The sequence below is a fragment of the Carassius gibelio genome, chromosome A8, assembly GCF_023724105.1.
Source record: "Carassius gibelio isolate Cgi1373 ecotype wild population from Czech Republic chromosome A8, carGib1.2-hapl.c, whole genome shotgun sequence".
NCBI lineage: Eukaryota > Metazoa > Chordata > Actinopteri > Cypriniformes > Cyprinidae > Carassius > Carassius gibelio.
The window spans coordinates 3460041-3470255 of NC_068378.1; the positions used below are offsets into that span (position 1 = coordinate 3460041).

Below are 10215 nucleotides of genomic sequence, written 5' to 3' on the forward strand. Positions count from 1 at the left end.
TAACATCTAACACATTAAAAACTGTCTTACAGCATTGCAGAAAACATTGTACTTCATAAGGCATAAGCTTGTTTCAGTTTGGCAAGATTTGCACTGAATACTGAATGAAACAGCTTTATCTAATAGAGAGAAAAGCTTTTGAGCAGATTTGGGCTTGATTTCACTTCATTTCAACAGAAACACTATTTCAGCATTACTGGACTCAGAAAGCTGTAAACTGACAATCTTGATCATTGAAGTCCTAACATTAGTTTTTGTGCATATAACTTCTAACACATTAAAAACTGTCTTACAGCATTGCAGAAAACATTGTACTTCATAAGGCATAAGCTTGTTTCAGTTTGGCAAGATTTGCACTGAATATTCAACCCGTTCTCATCAGTCTGCGTATAAATAACACGACTTTACACTTTCTATTTGCGTGTAATGCATACGCCAAATGCCATTTTTGCGTGCATATGATACGCCAATCCTTCCCATTAATTTCGGTGGAGAGCAGATGCGTCCAAATAACACGCATCATCTTCAGCGGCAGTGACGTCACTAGCGTGGCTCGTTCAGTTCACCTGATGCGCGTACACCTTCAAACAGGTAAGCAAGGGTAAATATATTTTTTTATTCTTCTTTTTGTAATGATATCACGTGGTTAAGCGTATTGTTTTAATTATTTCAGTATTTCTGCATCACGTTAGACAGGGCCGTGTTTTTAAAGGGCAGTTTATGCTCAAATTATGGGTCAGTGGGCTGCTCAGCTAGCCTACCATTGTCATTAGCCTAAGCTAACCTGTACTGTTTATAGACCTGTTGCAGTTTTAAATAAATTTATGATGTGACATATGGGTCTTCAGCTTTTAGACATGACTAATACAAGCACAACAAAGCACCCAACCCAATATCGCGTGATAATCGTGATCGTGTAAAAAGTCCACACATTTAGCATATTTTTACAATACTAGCCTAACTTTTGCTTGACCACGTCATGTGTAGCCAATACACACACAGTAACTACAGCATATTTACCATGCTTCTCCTACTGTAACCGTAGTTTTACTCTGGACTTTGTAACGCACATAACCACGACATTTACTATGGGTTTACCATAGTAACCATAGTTTTACTCTGGTATTTGTAGTTACTAACACACAATAACCACGACATTTACTATGGGTTTACCATAGTAACCATAGTTTTACTCTGGTATTTGTAGTTACTAACACACAATAACCACGACATTTACTATGGGTTTACCATAGTAACCATAGTTTTACTCTGGTATTTGTAGTTACTAACACACAATAACCACGACATTTACTATGGGTTTACCATAGTAACCATAGTTTTACTCTGGTATTTGTATTTACTAACACACAATAACCACAACACTTACCAGGATTTTACCACAGTAACTGTTTTTACTCTACACTATTTGTAAAGCACAGTAACCACTAAGTTTGCCATGCCTTTAATATCTTTTTGTGATGTAATTGTAATTCAGTGTTTTTTCTGTCTTGCAGTTACGTCGGATTACATACTCCACAACAACCTGTAATCCAGCAGATCTTTAAAGAAGCCATCTCTTGTCAAATCTCTCTCTCTCTCTCTCTCTCTCTCTCTCTCTCTCTCTCTCTCTCTCTCTCGCTCTGCTAGAATTAACAGGGAACTTCAACTCCACGCTCCCAATGCTGATATTGAAGAAGCTGTCAAGGGGGCTGAACAAGTCCTTCAAAGGATCAACCCTTCACAGGTAATGTTGAAGACTCTTAGTTATAACTGATTTGCTTTAATGAACGCATCCTTATATTATGTGTTAATCAAATATTTTGGTCACAGATCATTTTAACACACTGTCTCAACATGTTTATATTTCAGGAAGGCCTGTCATGAGATTTGAATTTGACCATCTTGTGCATTTATGAAGAAGACCAAAAGCTGCAAAGGCAAACACTTGGTACGTCAGATACATTTTTCTCAGCATTTGATGTTTCTTAAATTTTGGTTCACTTAGCCCATCAGGAAGAACACTCAACAAAGAGCATGTTGTAGTAGTAATAATTCATCCAATAATCATATTATATTGCACAAGCGTACATGTACAAAATTCTACAACTTTTACTCCTACTGCTGTTATTGGCCATTACCACAGCTCCCATCAGATTGTGCCCATTGTAAGAGTGTTTATATCATGAAGTTTAAATGAAGTCCATTGTATTCTTTATTAATCTTTACAAATTGGTGCCGCCCCTTCCTGTTTCAACAGTACATGATATCTGTCCACACCTCATAGTCTGCCTTTCTTTCTATGGTGATGTTACTGAACACATCTGTCTTAGAAGCAAGAGAATGGAAATCCTAGTTTAACTTTTCAAGTGCTACAAATCAGATCTTCAATGAATTTGGGCAATCAGATCACTTAAAGTTGTTCACACAAAGACCAATAACTATAATGAGAAGTATTTTAGCATCCACACCAACAGACAATACTGTACAATTACTGCTATGCACACTGCAGTTACAGTATGTTGTATTCTGCCATTTGTTGTTGTCAGTGTTTTTGTTGTTCATAATGTGATAAATTATCTTTGTTTCTTCTTGCAGGATTTCTCACAGATTACTTAATCATTCTTCATCAGCTCTTCACAATATCAGCCCATTCAAAAGCTTCCAGATCTTCCTCTCTTGTGTGACACATCTGCTCTCAGTCCTTTACTGCCAACCTCCAGTCTTAGCATTTCTGCTTGTATTCATTTTTCCTCTACATTCATCACTCCAATCTCTACTATAAGCACTCCTGTATATATATATATATATATATATACACATAATAATAATAATAATTATTAACCATTTATTTGTTTTGCATTTATTCACAATAGAAGCAAACAATGATTACAGGATATATGTTTTTAAAGGTTATAATTGTAAAATAGCATTGTTCTTAATCATTTTTGCCTATTTGGTTGATAAAGGGAAGAAAACAATATATTTTCAACTGTAGCCTTGATTATTCTTTGGCATCTTTTGTCAGGATTTCTGTAAACAAATTCCCTTTTTATTTTTGAATATTAAACTTATGTTTTTTGAAGGGAGTTTCTGTTGCAATTTTGTTTGTTTGTTTTCACTTAGTTACCTCTATGCATTTTTTTTTTTTATCAACTTTTCTTTTTTTTCATAGTGGAATAAACTGGAGAGAGACTGTTCTGGGCACTATGTTTATCTGCGAAAAGTTTGACATATCAATAAACACTGTAAAATGACTAGACAATGAGTGATTGATGTCATGATGTTTGTTTGTTTGTTTTCTATTCCTATAGTTCAACTGGTGGATCTAAGAATGGCAAGTTTTTAGGGTCCATTTCCATGAAACGTAGATGTGATAAATTGTTTACCTTTAATACACTATAAATACATTGTAAATATTACAGAAGGAAAATTGAGTAGTAGAAAAATATTGTGTTTAAATAATCTTCAGAGGTGTTTTTTTTAAGCAAATGAAACATTTTGACATTTATTTTTCACACAGTATATGCAAACTTTTGAGTTTAAGTACTGTACACTAATATTAGTGTAAACAATGTAGCCTATTCAATACAATGGGAATCATTATACCTTCGTTAAAACACAAAACAAAAAAACACCTTTAATCAACGTATTTCTTGCTGCATCAGGGTAACTGCAGCTTCTGTCCATTCACTACAGGAACCCGGAAGCTCCCGGCATAAATGACCATATATGTACAAGTTAGTGTGACGCCTCTGCTCAACTGGGTTGCCATTGGCTTTGACGTTCCCTTGGCTCTCGCAGAACTCGCTGTGATTGGACTATCTTTTAACCCAAATTATAAACCGCTTAATGTTGCAAAGTCCGTTTGACTGTAATGATTACGTCAGTAACACCTTCAGTTAACAATGCAGTGTTGCTATGTCGTGAGAAATTACCTCTTTACCGAAATCGTAACCCTAACCCTAAGCACAACTCCAATAAACTCCAAATACCAGCGCTAATATTACTCGCGTTCAAACGATAGAATGGCAGAGGCTTATGGGTAATGTAGTTTAAAATGTTTAATAATTAAAAAAATGGGAAAATGCAATCTTTTTTAACAAAGGGTCATCTAAACATGTTCATTGTGTAAAAATTAATGACATATTTAAGAGGCAGGCTGAAATTCGATATTTTACTAAGTGCACTTTTTTAAACACCTTTATACCACCTTTCCATATATGTTTGAAAACTCTGTCCAACATTATTTAATTAGCATAGCATAAGTAGTTGTCCTGCCAATTTTTTCTTTGACACTATAATCAGACTTTGATTTACAGCCATTTGAAATTTACATTTTTTTGCTCTTCTAGGGGACTCTACTGGGCCCTTGAAGATGGAAGGGCAGTAAAACATACAAATACCTTTTCTCATCATGGACAACAGACTGTGCTGAGTCATAATTTTTAAGTTTTTCTTTTCAACAAATTGTCAATATGTAAGTTGTAAGTCATGTTTATCTTAGAATAAGAATAGAACCATAAAAATATACATCAGTGCCTATTTGGAATAGGCTCCAAATATTGAATTATATCAGGTGCAAGGATACAGTATTGAAAGTAAACAAAGACACCAATTTAAACAACCAATACATACTGTGACACTTCATTGTACTTTCACAGTGTCAATGTGTCATTCAGTAAGACAAGGTACAGAGAGTGTGTAGTTTATAGTGCAAAGCCATACAATTCATGCAATGCAAAGAATCATAATATTAAGAGCTAATTTGTGTCTCTGTGTAAAATACTCCTCATATTTGTCCTCCTCGGGTACTAAACATCAGTAATGTGCATGCTCATCTTGCTTATTATACAGTACTGGATTCATGTTGATCTTTCCCTTGTCCATCACCTTCAGTTGTACATGAAATTCCTGCAGCATTATAGTCCATGCAGTATCTTCTAATGCAGCTTTCAGCCTGCCCTTCATCTAACTGAATGTCATTAATGTAACCAAATGTTCATTTCTTAATTAAAACACATTTATCTATTGTTTACAAAATTAAATGGTGTATTTACCAAACACCATTCTTAATATAGAATATTCACCCTACTTTATTATCCAACACCATGTGCAGTACTTTACTGGAGGATACAACATAAAGACAACTAAAGTAGTGTATTAAGACAAATGATATACAATTTTTAACAATATTAAAAATGGGTTATGTTAAAACCATGTTTTTCTAATCAGATGAAACCATGCAAATGCATGCATGGTGAAATGTCTTGAGCCCCAAAGAATCACATCAAGTTTTTAGAGCTCTCCTGCTTTCCTTCCTCTTCTTGCTTGTCCATGTCCTGGACATATCATAATCTTCCATGTCATACATTTTTTTTTGCAGTTGTTATGCAGCACCCTACAGCACAACTGATGAACAAAAGACATGTAACTAATTTAAATCAAATATCTTTATTGTCACAATACAATGAACACAAGTATACAGGTGATGAAAGTCTTGGGTGCAGACTGCAGCGTGACAGTATGGATGACAAATGAATTAATTCATGAATATATATGAAATACAAATTCTGAATATATATATATGCAACACACATATATAAGGGACTTAATTCAGGTAGAGAACAATATATGTTAAAAATTATGCTATACAAAGAGCATGAATTGAAAACAATAATAATCACAGTACACATACATCTCTGCAGTAAAGCACGGTATGAATTAGTGCAAACAGAATGTCAGGGTGCATAATAATATTGAGTCCAGTCAGCATAACTGATAAGAGTGCAGGGCATATGAGGTTGGTGGGGTGTGTATGGTTTTACTGGTATGAGTTCAGTTCAGTCTGATTGCCTGTGAAAGGAACTTGTCTCACTGTCTGCTGGTGTAGGTTCTGTTATAACGCATGCCTGATGGTAACAGTGAGAGCAATCCATGGCTCGGCTGGCTGGAGTCTCTGACGGTCCTCCTCACACTCCACCTGGTCTAGATGTCCTGGAGGGCCAAAACATGTATTTAGGTTATAGTAAATCAATAAACAATATATAGTATTTTTATTTATAATTGTTGCACTGGACTTAACATTGATTCTTGTTGGGGATATTGGCCAAAAGAATCCCACCATAACTAGCTCTCGTTGTTTAGCTGTGATGTTTACTTTTACAGGCCGTAACATCTGAGCTGTCGCAGTAGAGCGGTTTGTGAATGCAGTCTTCACAGAAGATAACTGATGGGTTCAGGTAGCAGTGATGCACTCGGTGGCCATTCAATTGATATCTTCATCAATTGGCTTCATCTTAATTCAAACAAACAGACAAAACAATAAGTCAGCAATAACAGCAATAACCATTCTAGAGTAATAGTGTTGGTGAATACAGTTGCAGGTGTCAGTACTCACCATATTCAGTCATTTCCTTCCCAAATCACAGAGATGATGCACAGCTTATTTGCTCATTTTAGGAGCTATAAAAAAGATGTATATGTGAAAAACTATAACTGCGGACTTGAAAAGTCTTTTGAGAGATCAACATCAATGTTGTACCACACATAACTGCATTGAATTCAGACATACAAATTGAAATGTGAAACTTTTCACCTTTCTGTCTTTTCTTTTGGGGCACAAGAAGTCCATGTTCATTCCTCATTTCTTTAGGACTGGTTTGACTGATTTTCTTTGCGTTTCTGGTCTTCAGCTGTAAAACAAGAAAATATTTATTGACCCCATGTTTAATCATTATTGTTGTTTAAAAATATAAATAAAGCAGATATAATTATATACTTCAATCACAAGTTCCTTGGCAACTCTAGTAGGCTCCTGAGTTCATCTGTACACATCAGATTCAGCGTCTGAGAAAATGCCATCATGCAAACTCTCAGTTTCTGCCTTACAACAGAGCATAAAAGAATGTGTGAGTGAGGGAGTACAGCATGAAGATGAAGTGAAAAAGGCAGAGAAATGCAGAATTTTGTGTATAAATTTAACAGAATGAGGGGAACATTTAAGAGATTTAAGAGAACAGTATTGTCTGTTGGTGTGGATGCTAAAATACTTCTCATTATAGTTATTGGTCTTTGTGTGAACAACTTTAAGTGATCTGATTGCCCACATTCATTGAAGATCTGATTTGTAGCACTTGAAAAGTTAAACTAGGATTTCCATTCTCTTGCTTCTAAGACAGATGTGTTCAGTAACGTCACCATAGAAAGAAAGGCAGACTATGAGGTGTGGACAGATATCATGTACTATTGAAACAGGAAGGGGCGGCACCAATTTGTAAAGATTAATAAAGAATACAATGGACTTCATTTAAACTTCATGATATAAACACTCTTACAATGGGCACAATCTGATGGGAGCTGTGGTAATGGCCAATAACAGCAGTAGGAGTAAAAGTTGTAGAATTTTGTACAAGTACGCTTGTGCAATATAATATGATTATTGGATGAATTATTACTACTACAACATGCTCTTTGTTGAGTGTTCTTCCTGATGGGCTAAGTGAACCAAAATTTAAGAAACATCAAATGCTGAGAAAAATGTATCTGACGTACCAAGTGTTTGCCTTTGCAGCTTTTGGTCTTCTTCATAAATGCACAAGATGGTCAAATTCAAATCTCATGACAGGCCTTCCTGAAATATAAACATGTTGAGACAGTGTGTTAAAATGATCTGTGACCAAAATATTTGATTAACACATAATATAAGGATGCGTTCATTAAAGCAAATCAGTTATAACTAAGAGTCTTCAACATTACCTGTGAAGGGTTGATCCTTTGAAGGACTTGTTCAGCCCCCTTGACAGCTTCTTCAATATCAGCATTGGGAGCGTGGAGTTGAAGTTCCCTGTTAATTCTAGCAGAGCGAGAGAGAGAGAGAGAGAGAGAGAGAGATTTGACAAGAGATGGCTTCTTTAAAGATCTGCTGGATTACAGGTTGTTGTGGAGTATGTAATCCGACGTAACTGCAAGACAGAAAAAACACTGAATTACAATTACATCACAAAAAGATATTAAAGGCATGGCAAACTTAGTGGTTACTGTGCTTTACAAATAGTGTAGAGTAAAAACAGTTACTGTGGTAAAATCCTGGTAAGTGTTGTGGTTATTGTGTGTTAGTAAATACAAATACCAGAGTAAAACTATGGTTACTATGGTAAACCCATAGTAAATGTCATGGTTATTGTGTGTTAGTAACTACAAATACCAGAGTAAAACTATGGTTACTATGGTAAACCCATAGTAAATGTCGTGGTTATTGTGTGTTAGTAACTACAAATACCAGAGTAAAACTATGGTTACTATGGTAAACCCATAGTAAATGTCGTGGTTATTGTGTGTTAGTAACTACAAATACCAGAGTAAAACTATGGTTACTATGGTAAACCCATAGTAAATGTCGTGGTTATGTGCGTTACAAAGTCCAGAGTAAAACTACGGTTACAGTAGGAGAAGCATGGTAAATATGCTGTAGTTACTGTGTGTGTATTGGCTACACATGACGTGGTCAAGCAAAAGTTAGGCTAGTATTGTAAAAATATGCTAAATGTGTGGACTTTTTACACGATCACGATTATCACGCGATATTGGGTTGGGTGCTTTGTTGTGCTTGTATTAGTCATGTCTAAAAGCTGAAGACCCATATGTCACATCATAAATTTATTTAAAACTGCAACAGGTCTATAAACAGTACAGGTTAGCTTAGGCTAATGACAATGGTAGGCTAGCTGAGCAGCCCACTGACCCATAATTTGAGCATAAACTGCCCTTTAAAAACACGGCCCTGTCTAACGTGATGCAGAAATACTGAAATAATTAAAACAATACGCTTAACCACGTGATATCATTACAAAAAGAAGAATAAAAAAATATATTTACCCTTGCTTACCTGTTTGAAGGTGTACGCGCATCAGGTGAACTGAACGAGCCACGCTAGTGACGTCACTGCCGCTGAAGATGATGCGTGTTATTTGGACGCATCTGCTCTCCACCGAAATTAATGGGAAGGATTGGCGTATCATATGCACGCAAAAATGGCATTTGGCGTATGCATTACACGCAAATAGAAAATGTAAAGTCGTGTTATTTATACGCAGACTGATGAGAACGGGTTGGAATATTGAATGAAACAGCTTTCTCTAATAGAGAGAAAAGCTTTTGAGCAGATTTGGGCTTGATTTCACTTCATTTGAACAGAAACACTATTTCAACATTACTGGACTCAGAAAGCTGTAAACTGACAATCTTGATCATTGCAGTCCTAACATTAGTTTTTGTGCATATAACTTCTAACACATTAAAAACTGTCTTACAGCATTGCAGAAAACATTGTACTTCATAAGACATAAGCTTGTTTCAGTTTGGCAAGATTTGCACTGAATATTGAATGAAACAGCTTTCTCTAATAGAGAGAAAAGCTTTTGAGCAGATTTGGGCTTGATTTCACTTCATTTGAACAGAAACACTATTTCAGCATTACTGGACTCAGAAAGCTGTAAACTGACAATCTTGATCATTGAAGTCCTAACATAAGTTTTTGTGTATATAACTTCTAACACATTAAAAACTGTCTTACAGCATTGCAGAAAACATTGTACTTCATAAGGCATAAGCTTGTTTCAGTTTGGCAAGATTTGCACTGAATACTGAATGAAACAGCTTTATCTAATAGAGAGAAAAGCTTTTGAGCAGATTTGGGCTTGATTTCACTTCATTTGAACAGAAACACTATTTCAGCATTACTGGACTCAGAAAGCTGTAAACTGACAATCTTGATCATTGAAGTCCTAACATAAGTTTTTGTGCATATAACTTCTAACACATTAAAAACTGTCTTACAGCATTGCAGAAAACATTGTACTTCATAAGGCATAAGCTTGTTTCAGTTTGGCAAGATTTGCACTGAATACTGAATGAAACAGCTTTATCTAATAGAGAGAAAAGCTTTTGAGCAGATTTGGGCTTGATTTCACTTCATTTCAACAGAAACACTATTTCAGCATTACTGGACTCAGAAAGCTGTAAACTGACAATCTTGATCATTGAAGTCCTAACATTAGTTTTTGTGCATATAACTTCTAACACATTAAAAACTGTCTTACAGCATTGCAGAAAACATTGTACTTCATAAGGCATAAGCTTGTTTCAGTTTGGCAAGATTTGCACTGAATACTGAATGAAACAGCTTTATCTAATAGAGAGAAAAGCTTTTGAGCAGAT

At 35.4% G+C, this 10215-nt stretch overlaps 2 long non-coding RNA genes across 6 annotated transcripts; one reads left to right on the forward strand and one right to left on the reverse strand.

The window, feature by feature from the left end:
- Positions 1-369: 369 nt before the first annotated feature.
- On the forward strand, positions 370-3262 carry LOC128018179 (uncharacterized). 3 transcript variants are annotated; one of them, XR_008184763.1, is made up of 4 exons: positions 370-601; positions 1515-1744; positions 1870-1948; positions 2596-3262. It is a non-coding gene; the product is annotated as an uncharacterized LOC128018179 (long non-coding RNA). The 3 variants fall into 3 exon arrangements; XR_008184762.1 differs by having other exon boundaries at positions 370-591; XR_008184761.1 differs by having other exon boundaries at positions 370-1744.
- A 2173-nt stretch (positions 3263-5435) lies between these two features.
- On the reverse strand, positions 5436-9109 carry LOC128018180 (uncharacterized). Of its 3 annotated transcripts, none has more exons than XR_008184765.1 (7): positions 8885-9109; positions 7756-7961; positions 7552-7630; positions 6779-6883; positions 6596-6692; positions 6398-6462; positions 5436-6295 (listed from the first exon to the last, which is right to left on the reverse strand). It is a non-coding gene; the product is annotated as an uncharacterized LOC128018180 (long non-coding RNA). The 3 variants fall into 3 exon arrangements; XR_008184766.1 differs by having other exon boundaries at positions 8875-9109; XR_008184764.1 differs by having other exon boundaries at positions 7756-9109.
- Positions 9110-10215: the final 1106 nt, after the last annotated feature.